Consider the following 17,306-nt stretch of genomic DNA (forward strand, 5'->3'; position numbering starts at 1 on the left):
GCTCTGAGCACTATGGGACTTAACATCTGTGGTCATGAGTCCCCTTGAACTTAGACCTACTTAAACCTTATTAACCTAAGGACATCACACACATTCATGCGCGAGGCAGGATTCGAACCTGCGACCGTAGCAGTCGCGCTGTTCCGGACTGAGCGCCTAGAACCGCACGGCAATCTCTTTGCCACCTGCTATGCTGGCGCCAGCTTAAGATGGCACACTTACCATATTTTTCTAATATTTATATTCCTTTTGCTCATTCAATTCTGTTATCCACATTTTGCCAATTTTGATCCACGATTGTGTAACTTTGTATTTCAAGATACACAGATCTTCATGAATTAAATACGTCCGTTTTCGTCCGGTACAGATGTTACTTAAGTTCTGTACAACGTGTTCTGAGACATTGTAGAACAATGGGTGCTAGGGTCGCGTGTGATATTAAAGTGTAAATCAGAAGGCAAGCAGAACTGCTGAGACATTACAGGGACACCGGCTTCCTTTGGCGAGTCGGTTAACTGCGCCATATTTTACAGCCAGGCTTAAGTCGCTACCAGCGGAAATAAAGTTGCAAACTGAGCGCCGTGTTGATACATTCTAGTAGTGTGCTTTGAAAAGTCTTAGCGAGGCGGTCGAGATTGAGTTGGACAGGTTCTGGAAGAGCTGCCAGGACAACCCGAAGGCCAGCGGATGCTATCAACCAGTCTTGTGAGAGAGGGAGTGCAAATTCTGCTGGCGGGCTTAGAAAGTGCATCGCCCCCGACAAGTAAATATTTCTCCGTGCTCTCACTTGGCATTCCGAGCGGACTGCCGCGGAATTAATTGTCTGAGTCAGGGCAGCGCCGCCGCGAATATTAATAGCGAGCCACACTCCCCGAGTACAGTGCTGCGTTACGTCGCACTCTCTCTCCAGTGCGGCGGCCGGCGTGCCGCAGCTGTCCGCGCTACACCATCCTGTGCAGGCCTCTCAACTTCTGGATGCTAGCAGGTTCATCTCAAGCTGTCTTCAGTTTTTTGATGCACAAATAACAAACATCCTCCACTGCCTATTGTATCTCTCTTCCATCCGACCTCCTCCGGCGTCGCATTGGTTCATTCCACTCCACTCTATTACCATTGATTTATTCTTACCTAAGATGATCTTGTAACCACTTTTGCAGACACTGTCCATTCCGTTCGGCTCCTTTTCCAATTCCTCTGCGGCCTCTGACGTAATTAAATTGTCACAGGTAAACGTTAAAGATTTTATTTCTTCACCCTGAACTTTAACCCCCGTTTCTTACTCACACTTTTATGAGCTAATGATATCACTTTGTGCAAAAATTGTTCTATATGGATTATTATAGCGACGATATTAAATTAACTTTCAGACTTTGTACGGTATAATTAGTGGGACAAGTATTTTAACGTGTGTTTTTTTTTCAGATGGACCAGAAGACCGAAGAGAGGTGACGCGGCAGTATCAGGTAGGCAACTCCGCGGCTAGCTGTACAGCGTGGTCAGCCGGCCGGCAGCATTTTAGGGTACTGGTTAAAGAATTTTAATTTCGGAGGTACAAGGTATCGTTCATTTTCTCAGCTAAGTTCTCACAGTGACGCACTCGCCTGGTGTAACCTGTAACAGTGAGCACCACGCCACTCCTGCTGAGTAAATTGACATCACGCTGACAAAACTAACTACTCGCGTTACCCAGAGAACCAACAGGGAACTGAGAGACGGCTCTCGCGCGTGGCTGGTGGTCCCTGGAACACCTTGGAGGGCTGGCCACAGCGTTGTCGCATTCCTCTGCTCCAATATAGGGATCGCGGGTGTCAGTGAAACAACCGTTTTTTCCCATCAGTTTAACTTGACTGTCAAAACCGCTCAAGAAACCAGTTTCTGAAATAACCGGTTTTCCGTTTTCTGTTGCTATTATTTCCTGTAATAAACGTAGAAATCGAACAAAGACTGAAAAATTTTGACACTATTGAGTTTCAAGATATACAGAATCAAAATATTTAATTAAAATACTAAATGAAAAAAAAAAAACAGTCTGTCCGCTGTTGGCAGCTTTTCTCAAAAAGTGGTAAGTTTCTAAATAGTACAGAAGCCATCAGTATTCTATTGGTTATCATTTTTGAAACTCTGCTCATAAATCGTGATGTAATCTGGGATGGTATTACTATTTGGGCATTACGAATAGTCAGTGCTAAGCGGTGGAAACTGAGGTTGAAGAAAGCTATTTTTCGTCGTAATTTGTCCTTTTTCAAGGGTTACAAGCAGATAAACATGTATTATGTAGACACATACAGTAGATCAGCTATTTTGTATTTTCATTGCCTACTTTCACCATAATTTCCTTACTCTTTCATTGTTTCATAGAAATGACAGACATGTCTTTAATCTTTCGAAACACAGGAAGCATTGTAGTTCATTTTTTCATCACTTCGTCAAAATATTTCCCGACCAGGGTTGGTGCCATTCTACAAATCAGCGGATATTCGGCGACGACAGCGAGAAACTACCGCATAGACCAGGACGGGACCAAAGTCTTGCACACTGCATGGACAAGCCTACCTTAAACCACGGCTGGCGACAACAGGGACATCACAGTATTGTCTCAGCAATACTGTACCAGTTCTTAGGCCCTGTGTTTGTTGCTCGTTTCTGTCGGCACTGTCATTAAAGTAGCCTGGATTGCTTTTCCCATTTACTATAATAACTGAATATTTAAAAGCGATGCAAATTTTACGAATAAAAATTACTCCTTTTTTAAAAAAGCTTTACTTCATCATCATCATTTAAGACTGATTATGCCTTTCAGCGTTCAGTCTGGAGCATAGCCCCCCTTATAAAATTCCTCCATGATCCCCTATTCAGTGCTAACATTGGTGCCTCTTCTGATGTTAAACCCATTACTTCAAAATCATTCTTAACCGAATCCAGGTACCTTCTCCTTGGTCTGCCCCGACTCCTCCTACCCTCTACTGCTGAACCCATGAGTCTCTTGGGTAACCTTGCTTCTCCCATGCGTGTAGCATGACGCCACCATCTAAGCCTGTTCGCCCTGACTGCTACATCTATATAGAGTTCATGCCCAGTTTTTCTTTGATTTCCTCAATGTGGACACCCTCCTGCCGTTGTTCCCATCTACTAGTACCTGCAATCACCCTAGCTACTTTCATATCCGTAACCTCAACCTTGTTGATAAGGTAACCTGAATCCACCCAGCTTTCACTCCCATACAACAAAGTTGGTCGAAAGATTGAACGGGTTACAGATAACTTAGTCTTGGTACTGACTTCCTTCTTGCAGAAGAGAGTAGATCGTAGCTGAGCGCTCACTGCATTAGCTTTGCTACACCTCGCTTCCAGTTCTTTCACTATGTTGCCATCCTGTGAGAATATGCATCCTAAGTATTTGAAACTGCCCACCTGTTCTAACTTTGTTCCTTCTGTTTGGCACTCAATCCGTTTATATTTCTTTCCCACTGACATTACTTTCGTTTTGGAGATGCTAATCTTCATACCATAGTCCTTACATTTCTGATCTAGCTCTGAAATATTACTTAGCAAGCTTTCACTCGAATCTGCCATCACAACTAAGTCATCCGCATATGCCAGACTGCTTATTTTGTGTTCACATATCTTAATCTCACCCAGCCAGTCTATTGCTTTCAACATATGATCCATAAATAATATGAAAAGCAGTGGAGACAGGTTGCAGCCTTGTCTTACCCCTGAAACTACTCAATTTACCGTCAGCTCTAACTGCTGCCTGACTATCCATGTAAAGACCTTTAATTGCTTGCAAAAGTTTGCCTCCTATTCCATAATCTCGTAGAACAGACAATAACTTCCTCCTAGGAACCTGGTCATATGCCCTTTCTAGATCTATATAGCATAGATACAATTCCCTGTTCCACTCATAACACTTCTCCATTATTTGCCGTAAGCTAAAGATCTGGCCCTGATAACCTCTAAGAGGCCTAAACCCACACTGATTTTCATCCAGTTGGTCCTCAACTAATACTCGCACTTTCGTTTCAACAATACATGAGAAGATTTTACCCACAAAGCTGATTAAAGAGATACCTCTGTAGTTGTTACAATCCTTTCTGTATTCATGTTTAAAGATTGGCATGATTACTGCTTTTGTCCAGTCTGATGGAACCTGTCCCGACTCCCGTGCCATTTCAAATATCCTGTGTAGCCATTTAAGACCTGACATTCCACTGTATTTGATGAGTTCCGACTTAATTTCATCCACCCCAGCTGCTTTATTGCACTGCAATCTATTGACCATTTTCTCCACTTCCTCAAATGTGATCCTATTTCCATCATCATTCCTATCCCATTCTACCTCGAAATCTGAGACATTACTGATCGCGTTTTCACCTACATTGAGCAACTCTTCAAAATATTCCCTCCATCTGCCCAAGGCATCCACAGGATTCTTCAGCAGTTTTCCTGACCTGTCCAAAATACTTGTCATTTCCTCCCTTTCGAAGACTGCTAATTACACTCCAGAATGGTTTTCCAGCAGCTTGACCCATAGTCTCCAACCTGTTTACAAAGTCTTCCCAAGATTTCTTCTTCGATGCTGCAATTACCTGTTTGGCTTTGTTTCTTTCTTCAACATAACTTTCTCTGTCTACCTGAGTTCTAGTATGTAGCCATTTTTGATACACCTTCTTTTTCTTTTTACAGGCTGCCTTGACTGTGTCATTCCACCAAGCTGTTTGCTTCATCCTACTTTTACACACTACTGTTCCAAGACATTCTTTAGCCACTTCTGGTACTGCGTCCCTGTACATTGTCCATTTCTTTTCCAGTGACTAATTGACTACATTCAACTAACTGGTACCTTTCTGAGATCGCTGTTATGTACTTGTGCCTGATTTCCTTATCCTGAAGTTTCTCCACTCTTATCCTCCTACATATGGACCTGACCTCCTGCACTTTCGGCCTCACAATCCCAATTTCACTGCAGATTAAATAATGATCAGTGTCATGAAAGAATCCCGTGAATAACACGTGTGTCCCTCACAGCCTTCCTGAATTCCTGATCTGTTATTATATAGTCAATGACAGAGTTGGTTCCCCTGCTTTCCCAAGTATACCGGTAAATGTTCTTATGTTTAAAAAAGGAGTTTGTGATTACTAAGCCCATACTGGCACAGAAATCCAAGACTTGTTTCTCGTTCCTGTTGGCCTCCATATCCTCTCCAAATTTACCCATAACCTTTTCATAGCCTTCTGTTCGATTTTCAATCCTGGCGTTAAAATCACCCATGAGCGGAACACTGTCCTTGTCCTTTACTCTAACAACTACGTTACTGAGTGCCTCATAAAAACTATCCATCTTATCGTGATCTGTCCCTTCACAATGCGAATATACTGACACAATCCTAATTTTCTTGCTAGACACTGTCAAATCTATGCACATCAGTCGTTCGTTGACATACCTTATTTCAACTACGGTGGGTTCCATTTCTTTCCTGATGTAAAGCCCCACACCCGATTGTGCTATTCCTGCTTTGACTCCTGACAGGTAGACCTTGTATTCTCCCATTTCCTCTTCTCTTCTTTCTCACTCCTTACCCGAATGTCACTAACAGCTAATTTGCAGCCCCTGCCAGCTCTACCTTCTTCCCAGAGTAGCCCCCATTGATATTAATAGCTCCCCATCTCATTACCATTTGCTTGCCAAGTCGTATCTTAGGAGTCCCTGGTTTGTCAGTCAGAGGTGGGACTCCATCACCTCCAGAGGTCCGGGGAATTTTGCTCTGATTGTTGCCAGCATCATATTTAAAGCTTTACTTAAAAACGAAAAAATTTAGCACTGCTGCTATGGCTAATTGGTATTTCGGTATTTTACTCGGGTCTTAGTAAAAAGTAACTATTAACGCCGGTCTACCTAGTAGCTGAATACTGTGCCCCAGTATGGCTACACAGGGAACTAGATATCCATGTGCATGAGTCAATGGGAACTATTGCAGGCACACTGAGGTCCACACCGATCCCTTGTCTGGACACCCTTAGTAACATTTCATCACGTGAACTGCGGCGCCAAAAAGCAGTCATCGGAGACAGGAGGAAGCTGCATCTCCCAGGACTTTCCATGAGCCTCCTCAAGACCACGTAATATCACGCATTCCACTGTGGCATAATGGAAGAAACAAGAAGTAGTTTGGCGTGAGAGAAGAGGAGATGCAGTGCTGCAAAAATAAAACATCATAGTGTTCAACGTCGGTCTGCCAGCCTGCCCTGATTAATCTGAAGAGAAGTGAGTGGACAAGACAGAACAGATGTAATGCTGTTATCCACTTGTTGGGACTCCGAAACACTCCAGAGGAAGATTTTGGGGCCGAAGAACAAACTGTTCGGTAAACTGTCAGACACTGACCTCTGAGAGAGTACTCACTACCATCCATTGACTTCATTAATTCCGTTCGCTCTCCTATCACTTGGCTTCATTTACTACATATTGAACTCTATTAAGCATAGTTCTAATTTTGTGGTTTAAATGTTCTCGATTTAGTTTATTTGAATTGTTGATTTCAGAATTTAAACATACGCTCCTGGAAACGGAAACAAGAACACATTGACACCGGTGTGTCAGACCCACCATACTTGCTCCGGACACTGCGACAGGGCTGTACAAGCAATGATCACACGCACGGCACAGCGGACACACCAGGAACCGCGGTGTTGGCCGTCGAATGGCGCTAGCTGCGCAGCATTTGTGCACCGCCGCCGTCAGTGTCAGCCAGTTTGCCGTGGCATACGGAGCTCCATCGCAGTCTTTAACACTGGTAGCATGCCGCGACAGCGTGGACGTGAACCGTATGTGCAGTTGACGGACTTTGAGGGAGGACGTATAGTGGGCATGCGGGAGGCCGGGTGGACGTACCGCCGAATTGCTCAACACGTGGGGCGTGAGGTCTCCACAGTACATCGATGTTGTCGCCAGTGGTCGGCGGAAGGTGCACGTGCCCGTCGACCTGGGACCGGACCGCAGCGACGCACGGATGCACGCCAAGACCGTAGGATCCTACGCAGTGCCGTAGGGGACCGCACCGCCACTTCCCAGCAAATTAGGGACTCTGTTGCTCCTGGGGTATCGGCTAGGACCATTCGCAACCGTCTCCATGAAGCTGGGCTACGGTCCCGCACACCGTTAGGCCGTCTTCCGCTCACGCCCCAACATCGAGCAGCCCGCCTCCAGTGGTGTCGCGACAGGCGTGAATGGGGGGACGAATGGAGACGTGTCGTCTTCAGCGATGAGAGTCGCTTCTGCCTTGGTGCCAATGATGGTCGTATTCGTGTTTGCGGCGTGCAGGTGAGCGCCACAATCAGGACTGCATACGACCGAGGCACACAGGGCCAACACCCGGCATCATGGCGTGGGGAGCGATCTCCTACACTGGCCGTACACCTCTGGTGATCGTCGAGGGGACACTGAATAGTGCACGGTACATCCAAACCGTCATCGAACCCATCGTTCTATCATTCCTAGACCGGCAAGAGAACTTGCTGTTCCAACAGGACAATGCACGTCCTCATGTATCCCGTGCCACCCAACGTGCTCTAGAAAGTGTAAGTCAACTACCCTGGCCAGCAAGATCTCCGGATCTGTCCCCCATTGAGCATGTTTGGGACTGGATGCAGCGTAGTCTCACGCGGTCTTCACGTCCAGCACGAACGCTGGTCCAACTGAGGCGCCAGGTGGAAATGGCATGGCAAGCCGTTCCACAGGACTACATCCAGCATCTCTACGATCGTCTCCATGGGAGAATAGCAGCCTGCATTGCTGCGAAAGGTGGATATACACTGTACTAGTGCCGACATTGTGCATGCTCTGTTGCCTGTGTCTATGTGCCTGTGGTTCTGTTAGTGTGATCATGTGATGTATCTGACCCCAGGAATGTGTCAATAAAGTTTCCCCTTCCTGGGACAATGAATTCACGGTGTTCTTATTTCAATTTCCAGGAGTGTATTAACTTTGTGCCTATATTCTTAAATGTGTAATTGTAAACCGTGTTATGCTTAATATGCGCTGTTGTCGCCATACGATATATAAATCAAGTAAAAAGAAGCACCTGTTGTAACCGATATCAAATAAATAACGAAAAATTCTGTAGCTTTTTTAAGCATGCGGAGTGCGTGTACCGGCTGAATTTGGTTCTGGACAGTTGCACCTGGAAAGCAGTTTGTGTTCCGTCATTCTTATAGCGACTTCGACAGTCTACAACGGTCTAATGCATTTTGAGAGCTTGTGTGCAAGTGTCATTAGATGGTTTGTCGGTTGGCTGTTGTTACTAATGTTTTGCTCTACACCTGGAATACACAGCCCAGCTAAAATATTTTATTTTAAATGTTTCCTTCACTTCATGAGTCAAATCCTACTAATTGTGCCTTGAGTAAAGCCAACGTGAGGAAGAAATAATTTTTTGTGATCTAGTTTCCTTGATACACGCGAGGTAGAAGTATTTTTTTTACAGATTAAGAGAAAACAATAAATTTTAATTACATATGCCGACAACGTTGGAAAACCATTTGACATTTACTTAATGACAGTTACATTCGAGAAGTCCTAAACTGACAAAAGACTGCTTAGCTGTTGGTTGCGTCTGAAGAGGATAATGTTATGGCTTTATGAGATTGTTGTCTTTTCGCTTGCATTTTCTGAATTTCGCAACTCCCCTAGGCACAGACCAGCTGCAATCCGCAAGTGGATTCACTTCAACGTATGACACTAACGTGCCATGAAACACGCAAATGTTACCCTCTGAGAGGATTTCGATGATCGACCGCGCGTGTGTGTAATGAACAAGGGCATCGGACTAAAATTTCGAATTTGGTGAAATTAACAGAAAAACCAAATGAGCTTTAATCTTAGGGGGTTAACGAAAGTGGTAAAATCATAAATGAATGAAAAAAATGAAGGTCGACAGCCCAGTTAGTTACATTAATTTGGAAATATATTTTTGAGAAAATTGGATATTAGTTATTGAAGTTACTGTTCTTGAGATTTCCATTTGAATAGCAAACAGGATACAAACTGACAAAGTGCACTCTGTACTGTATGTAGCAGCAGTTACCAATAAACACACACACACACACACACACACACACACACACACACACACACACACACACACACACACACACACACACCAGTAAATTATGGGGAGCAAATTTGCACCAAACTCATACTAACGACAGCCACGCTAAAGAGCATTCCTTAATAAAGTACTGAAATGTCACAGCATGAAGTGCAGAATTAAATTGACATGAGGGGCTTCTATCTTGAGTGACATGAAAAACTCAAATAAAGATGAATAACATAAACACACTGTTTAATCTCCTTTAAACATAGCAGTTTTCCTTAGTAACAGTAATAGTTCAATTTTTTATTAATAGGTGGAGAATATGATGGGGACCCAGAAACTGCTATAGTTTCACTAGTCAAAGCTCTTTGATTATTACGATAGTAAAGACTAACTCTAATCATTCACTTAAATTACTTTGCAAGAAAATAAAATCCAACACTGGACTTAATTAACTTCAAAGAAGGAATTTTTCATGATGGGTACCAAAAACACGACTTCTTTAAAGGCATAATTTTTCTTCTAGCAATACTACTGTAAATCTGTTCATTATCGATTTATATGGACTTGAACTTCACTATCTTATTAATTGATCTTTGAATTTTTGTACTGCAACTTCCTGCCTCAACAATTTCACTTGGAGTAGTTCATTAACAAAGCATCCAAATGTTACTCTTACTTTAACTTCTACTACTACTCCTACTATAGACGAAAAATCACTTTTAAAAACATGAATGCAAGAATTGTTCATTTAAATCAGGATACTCGGTTTTAGTTGCACTTAGGTGAGGATCCTGCGTAGGTTCGTGATTAGGATTGAAAATATGTTTACGGAATGAATCTAGAATGAAATTTTCACTCTACAGCGGAGTGTGCGCTGATATGAAACTTTCTGGCAGATTAAAACTGTGTGCCGGACAGAGACTCGAACTCGGGAGTCCCGAGCATGAGTCTCGGTCCGGCACACAGTTTTAATCTGCCAGGAAGTTTCATGTTTACGGACACGAATTTATGTTTTATGTAATTATTATAGAAACAACACACAAATTAACTGGTCCAGGCCCATATACATTATCTAACTGAATGTAGGAAGTTTTGTGAGGCAGTGCCGAAGATGGGTGGCAGGCGCAATGGCGGCTAACTGGACTGGCGGCTCTTCCTGTGCGAATGCTCTATAAATTCTCTTCTTGGCGTCGGATGTTTGACGTATTAGAGCCATTCTATTATTCTGTGAATACCAAATAATAGCCAGATCCACATCTGAGGCAATTCCTTTTTAACGTACGTTCCAGTTGCCTCTCTTACCACCGTCGTGGTGTACTGTGCTAAAGCTAGCCACACACTGCGTGTCATTCACACAAAGGGGCCGCTCAGTTCGACCGCCAAACCCTCCTTTTACATCGCGCCATGCCACAGGGTTGTAGCCTCTCCCCGATGTTATTCAATCTGTATATTGAGCAAGCAGTAAAGGAAACAAAAGAAAAATTTGGAGTAGGTATTAAAATTCATGGAGACGAAGTAAAAACTTTGAGGTTCGCCGATGACATTGTAATTCTGTCAGCGACGGCAAAGGACTTGGAAGAGCAGTTGAACGGAATGGACAGTGTCTTGAAAGGAGGATATAAGATGAACATTAACAAAAGCAAAACGAGGATAATGGAATGTAGTCAAATTAAATCGGGTGATGCTGAGGGAATTAGATTAGGAAATGAGACACTTAAAGTAGTAAAGGAGTTTTGCTATTTAGGAAGTAAAATAACTGATGACGGTCGAAGTAGAGAGGATATAAAATGTAGACTGGCAATGGCAAGGAAAGCGTTTCTGAAGAAGAGAAATTTGTTAACATCGAATATAGATTTATGTATCAGGAAGTCGTTTCTGAAAGTATTTGTTTGGAGTGTAGCCATGTATGGAAGTGAAACATGGACGATAACTAGTTTGGACAAGAAGAGAATAGAAGCTTTCGAAATGTGGTGCTACAGAAGAATACTGAAGATAAGGTGGATAGATCACGTAACTAATGAGGAGGTATTGAATAGGATTGGGGAGAAGAGAAGTTTGTGGCACAACTTGACTAGAAGAAGGGATCGGTTGGTAGGACATGTTTTGAGGCAAGCAGCTTGCACAGGATAGAGTAGCATGGAGAGCCGCATCAAACCAGTCTCAGGACTGAAGACAACAACAACAACAACAACAACAACAACAACATGCCACTTTCGTTGCGGAGGGACTTCCCTATAGCGTTTACATGTTACAAATATAAGTGCCCTAAGCATGAACAAGTTTTTAACAAAAATACGCTTTTTCATAAAGATATTCATATAATAATAGTTTAAAACTTCAACATATTATTTTGCTTTTTTCATATATACATTACAAAACTCTAATTTTCTTGCCACACATCAAGGAATTTAAACAACACAGAATACACACTTCAGAAACTGTAAATACACACTTACATAAAATAAACCTATTTCTAATCGATATAAGTGTTACAAACGGCTTTGATACTCTTCTTCTGTTGTAGAAATATCCAGCTGAAATCTTTCTCCGTGTTCATCACTGACAGCTTCACAGCTAGAATTGAAAAAGTCTGGGTATGAGGGGAGAAATTGGACTTTAAATCACATGTTTTATCCGAGTTGATGAGATTTTTGCTGAAGTACTGTCACCAAGTGACTGTAGTTTTCATTTCATTTGTTGCCTAAAAATCCATAAATGGCTTGTTTTATAGCTTTTCAAGCACCCTTTTGTTTCCACTCGAAAATTCGATCAAACGCAGATTCCTTACATGATGTCGTAATTATGGCTCAGCAAAAACTTTGCTTAACTTTTGTATCACTAGTAAACGTAGGAAATTTGTTTCTTAAGTATTTAAAGGTCTGTCGTTCACGGTTCATACTTTTGACTACGTTTTTCAAAATACCTAGCTTTATGTGAAGGAATTGGAAAAGAACCTCTTTTGGACCCAGGAGAGGCTCGGCAATGACACTTTTCTCACTGGAGTTGAGATTTCTTGCAGGCCAGTCTACTTGAATGTAATCTGTTGTCCTATCGCTACTGCCCCATATACATAAAAAGCAGCTATACTTACTGTAACCCAGTTGCATTCATAGGACTACAATGGTGACACTTTGTGTCGTCACAGATTTTACACTAGTGTTCAGCATATTCGATTGAGTCGAGGCAGGCTGGCAGTGGACTGCCATGTTGGCATCAGGAATAGAGGGGAGGCGGCTGCCGTTGGGAAGTGATATAGCTTTCAGACTAAGGCTGGAGTATTCCAGGGATAGCCTCCATTCAGTTGATTTCATTGCTGTAATCTTGACCTGAGAAGTTTTGCCTTCTCCTTCGACAAATCTAGGTCTAGAATGAAATTACTCAACTCTGACTGGCTCACTCTGTGCAGCTCCTGAAGTTATTCGTCAAAATCAACGTCATGGGATGTGCAAATTTGTTGGTTTCTTCTTATTTTTCCACAAGGACTTCATTTTCTATTTCAAGCTCATACTTTTGCTTAATTGAGAAACCGACCCTTATTGGTGGAGTCAAGCAGAAATAGCAGTTACCCGTAGGGTTTGTGGGCTTCCGCTAAACCATAGACTCAGTAAAAAAGCCATTCTAGTAGTAATACAAGTGAACAAAAGTTTGAACATATATGCGGAGCACACGACTTATCTTGGTCTGCTACCTTCTTACTAGAGTAATTCGGATGGGCAGTCTCCACAACAGGCGCCCAGTGGCGTTTTGGTGATGAAAATGTTGCTTCACCACACATGTAACAAAACTATATACATTATCGTGGCATTTGAACAAATTTTACACTTAAAAAGCAGTCAGAAACCAGAAGTTCTGCGCTAATATGAAACTCATAGTCACAGCAACAGTAATAATCTCCAGAATGAGATTTTCACTCTGCAGCGGAGTGTTCGCTGATATGAAACTTCCTGGCAGATTAAAACTGTGTGCCCGACCGAGACTCGAACTCGGAGGTAGGAGACGAGATACTGGCAGAAATAAAGCTGTGAGTACCGGGCGTGAGTCGTGCTTCGGTAGCTCAGATGGTAGAGCACTTGCCCGCGAAAGGCAAAGCTCCCGAGTTCGATTCTCGGTCGGGCACACAGTTTTAATCTGCCAAGAAGTTTCATAACAGTAATAATGTTTGTAAGCCGCAAACAGGTTAAGTACATTGTTCTTTTTAATACATAAAATAAAACTACTCCAAACAAAGAAAGTACAGCAGGAAGAAATGAGATGTCATTGTACTTGCAAATCCGTTCAAAAGATTTCGGAACTTTGCCCACAAAATTTTCTGCGTTTACCTTTTACTTATTGTGCGTGGCCTCCTTCAAAATACTATCCTCCAGAATTTCTACACCTCTCCCAACGCCCTTTCCACTTTCGGAAGCAGTCTTGGCGCGCCTCATGCTGGATCGCGCGAGCGCCGCTTGCGAATTTTCTTTTGTCTCGACCATCGTTGCAAATGTTCGTCCTTTCAGTGGGATTTTCAACTTTGGAAATAAAGAGTCCGCAGGCGCCAGATGTGGAAACTACGAAGGGCGAGGCAGCACAGCGGGTGTTTTTTTTTTTTTTCCAGTACTCACGCACGAACAGGGACGAAAGTGCGGGTGCGTTATGGTGATGTAAGTGCCGTGAATTGTGTCGTCACAGTTTCTCGCAGGCGTCTCAACATGTCCCGATAGTGCCATCGGTTAACAGATTGTCGCTGTGGCACGAATTCATGATGAACTAATCCTTCAAAGTCAAAGAAAACTGTCAGCATGGCTTTGACACTTGACCTGACGAGCTATTTTTGGTCTTCGAAAACCTTTCTCGACCCATCGTGAAAATTGAAACTTGATCCTAACGTCGTAACTGTAGACCCACTTCTCATCACCAGTTATGATTCTCTTAAGGAACGTCTCGTTCTCATCTGCGTGACGTAAAAGCTCTTCAGAGACTGCGAGGCGAAGGTCTTTCTGGTCTACTCATGAACCGTTGGACGAACATGGGGGCAACACGATGCATTGCAATGTGCTATATCAGGATTTCATGACATGATCCAGATGAAATGTTACATTTTTCTCTTGGGCAGTCAGTATGCGATTGGCACGCACAGTTTCGTTGACATTCCTGATATGAGCGTCGTCGGTAGACGTCGAAGGGCATCCTATACGAGGGTCATCTGTAACTTCCGTCCGGCCGTTTTCTAACCATGTGAACTATCCGTTACACGGAGTACGGCTTAAGCACCATCACCGAAGGCTTCCTGCATCATTTGGTGTGTCTCTGTAAAGATTTTGTTGAGTTTCACGCAAAAGTTTATGTTGACAGGTAGCTCCTCTTACTCTGCCATCTCGAAATTCGCAAACTGTGAGATACAATGTTCTACTCAGTACAGCACTTAACAATAACTAACAGTCATACAAGAATGAAACTTTTAGCAGTTACCCATCGAAAAGCTGGCGTGTACAGAGATGCCAACCGCAATTCGCTCCAACACACCATTGGCGCGAAATTACGAATGTTCCGGAATTTTTTGAACAGACGTACGATTAGGTTTTGATTCAGCTTCGTCTTGCGACTAATACGCGCTCTAGGGAAATTAAAGTGAGTGGGAGAGAAGTGCTGTGGTGTCAGGTGAGTTGCCCGTGACTGCCCCAAGTATCGCCTGGTCGTGTGGGTTGCGGTTACAGGTTGTCTGAGAGTATCGTGTCGGAATCGATATGTGTGTTACTCGAATCTGGCCCAGAAGCTTTGGCGTGTCATACCAACACATTGCACTGGGAATTCGTTACAGTTCATCTCTGAGATGCTAGGTTTGGAAGATTTATTTTTACGTCGTCTGATAACCTACTGCGCAGTTTGTTGCCGTAGAACAAATTGTTCAAATGGCTCTGAGCACTATGGGACTTGACATCTGAGGTCATCAGTCCCCTAGAACTTAGAACTACTTAAACGTAACTAACCTAAGGACATCACACACATCCATGCCCGAGGCAGGATTCGAACCTGTGACCGTAGCGGTCGCGCGGTTCCACACTGAAGCGCCTAGAACCGCTCGGCCACATCGGCCGGCGCCGTAGAACAGTGAGAGTCTCCCATTGTCTAGCCGAAGTGAAGCAGAAGATTTTATGCGTAAAGGAGTGCGGGCTCAATTTTGTCGTATTTATTGCTTTTTTGAGATCTTTGGGTATTCAGTCTTTTAGGGGGGGGGAGGGGGGGGCAGGAATCAGTTTGCGGCAGATGCTTGTTTGTGCGTTTCAGTTTCAAGCTATCGCGTACTATCATCACAGCTGATTAGCCACGTCTAGTAGTAAACCACCGCAGTATGTCGAGGTCAGTCGTCCCGCAGTGAGCGTTGCAGTGGTTCTGTTGAGAGGCGCTTTGCCCAACCTGTGGTTGGCTTTGGCGCCTGAGCGGTACAAGGGGCCTATGCGACATGACGGAAGCTGCAGCAGCTCTATCAAGAAAGCCTCCCCCCCCCACCCCCCCCCACCCCCACCCACACATACACACACGCGGACAGACACGCGCTCCCTTTTCTACGTTAAGCACGAACGCGAACTGCCTTCCGCGAGGATCGTTCTTTCTCTTTGCACTCTGGGATTTTGGAGTGGCCTATCGCGAGCTAGTGTTCTTTGTGGAGACAGCAAGTACGTCGAGCCTCCGTGTTCTGTTAGACATAGCTGCTCGAATCGGGTAGTTTGCGACCGACGCGGTGAGGCGTGGTCGGCTATTTATTGCGTGGCACAATGTAGCCTCACTTTCTGCCGCCTGAACACGGCGTAGTTAATTGAATAAATTTTTGCGTGTGCATCGGGCACTGCGAGCCAAGTGACGAGTGAATCAGGCTGCCTGCCGTGCCAGCGATCGCGCCGCCAGGCTGAGGCCGGAGATTGGGTGGCGCGTTGCCAGGCAACACTGTGTGTGTGTGTGTGTGTGTGTGTGTGTGTGTGTGTGTGTCGGGCGGCCACTCGTCACACAGCGAGCCTGCCGCCTGTTGGGAAGCACTTCTCGCCGTGGCGACACCGCTGTGCAGCGGGTAGCGAACCGCCACAGCGCCTGCAGCCACGTCGGAACACAGTGTTTGGCCGTCTCCCGTGCAGCAGTACGCTGAGGATACCTCCGTCCTTCATAAGCGTAAAGCTGCCCTTGACCGATATAGGATCGTATTCAGTAGCTTCACAGTTTTACTCCACTGGCTCGCAGAATTTTTTACTAATACAACCCCGCACGTTCTACTGGAGTTTTCAGCGGAAATGGAAGTAACGTAGGGAAGCGCAACATCGCCTCTAACCCCCTCAAAACACGTAAGAGACTTACGAAAGAAGAGCAACAAGTTGGCTGTCTTCGTTACTAATGCTCCCGCGATCTGCCCGCTTTTGATCTCTGTTAGCTCTTTCATTGCACGTCGACGTCAGCCTCTGAATGGAAATACAAAGTGTGGACTATGAGCCGTAGTTGTGTCCGGCCCTTCTAAAAGCGCGCCAGGCGGAGTGCTTTCGCATCGCGTCTAGTGTTTGCAGTGGCGCTTTCGGTTTGGCGGACTGTTTGGATCGCTACCGCCCTCTGGCGGGAGGTGGAGCAAGTGTACGGTCGCGTGACGATCGAGGAGTACGTACTGGGCGCGAGCGGGGCCCTGCTGTTGGGGTCGTCAACTGCTCGCCACGTGCTTTGGCCGCCCTCTTGGCTGTCAGGGGCTAAGTCTGCCGTACCTGCATGTACGTGGCTTATGAAGCTTAGAAGCCGTGATGCAGGAGATCAGCGCGTGGGACCGTATGTCGTCTTATCGGCCGTTGAAACCACTGGCAGCGGCTGGCTCCGACGAGCATTTGGTAGTGCGACGTGTTCCCGGCGTTGGGGGTGGAATGTGACACGTTGAGTATTGTTTTTCAAGTTCTAGTGAAGTGTATGAGGTTCTTCACCAGTGGTTTTGTTGCCTGTCTGCGGGAATGTGGTAATTGCTTCTTGGTCGGGTCGTTTTCATTCACACCTCGATTGGGCGATTTACGGTCGGCGTCGCGGGTCTCTGTGGTTCGGAGTGTGTGCAGGCACCGGGCTTGCTACATCTTCTGGTTCTGAGTAGCTCGGAGAGGTGGCGGCTTGTAATGGAAGTTTCGGGGGTGATCTGCTGTGGCCCTGTAGACCACCAGTAACTATTCCGCCTTTCGAGATTTGGGCCCCTTTACAAGTGTCACTCCCTCACCGAGCT

Source organism: Schistocerca gregaria, chromosome 3 (assembly GCF_023897955.1).
Source record: "Schistocerca gregaria isolate iqSchGreg1 chromosome 3, iqSchGreg1.2, whole genome shotgun sequence".
NCBI classification, from domain to species: domain Eukaryota; kingdom Metazoa; phylum Arthropoda; class Insecta; order Orthoptera; family Acrididae; genus Schistocerca; species Schistocerca gregaria.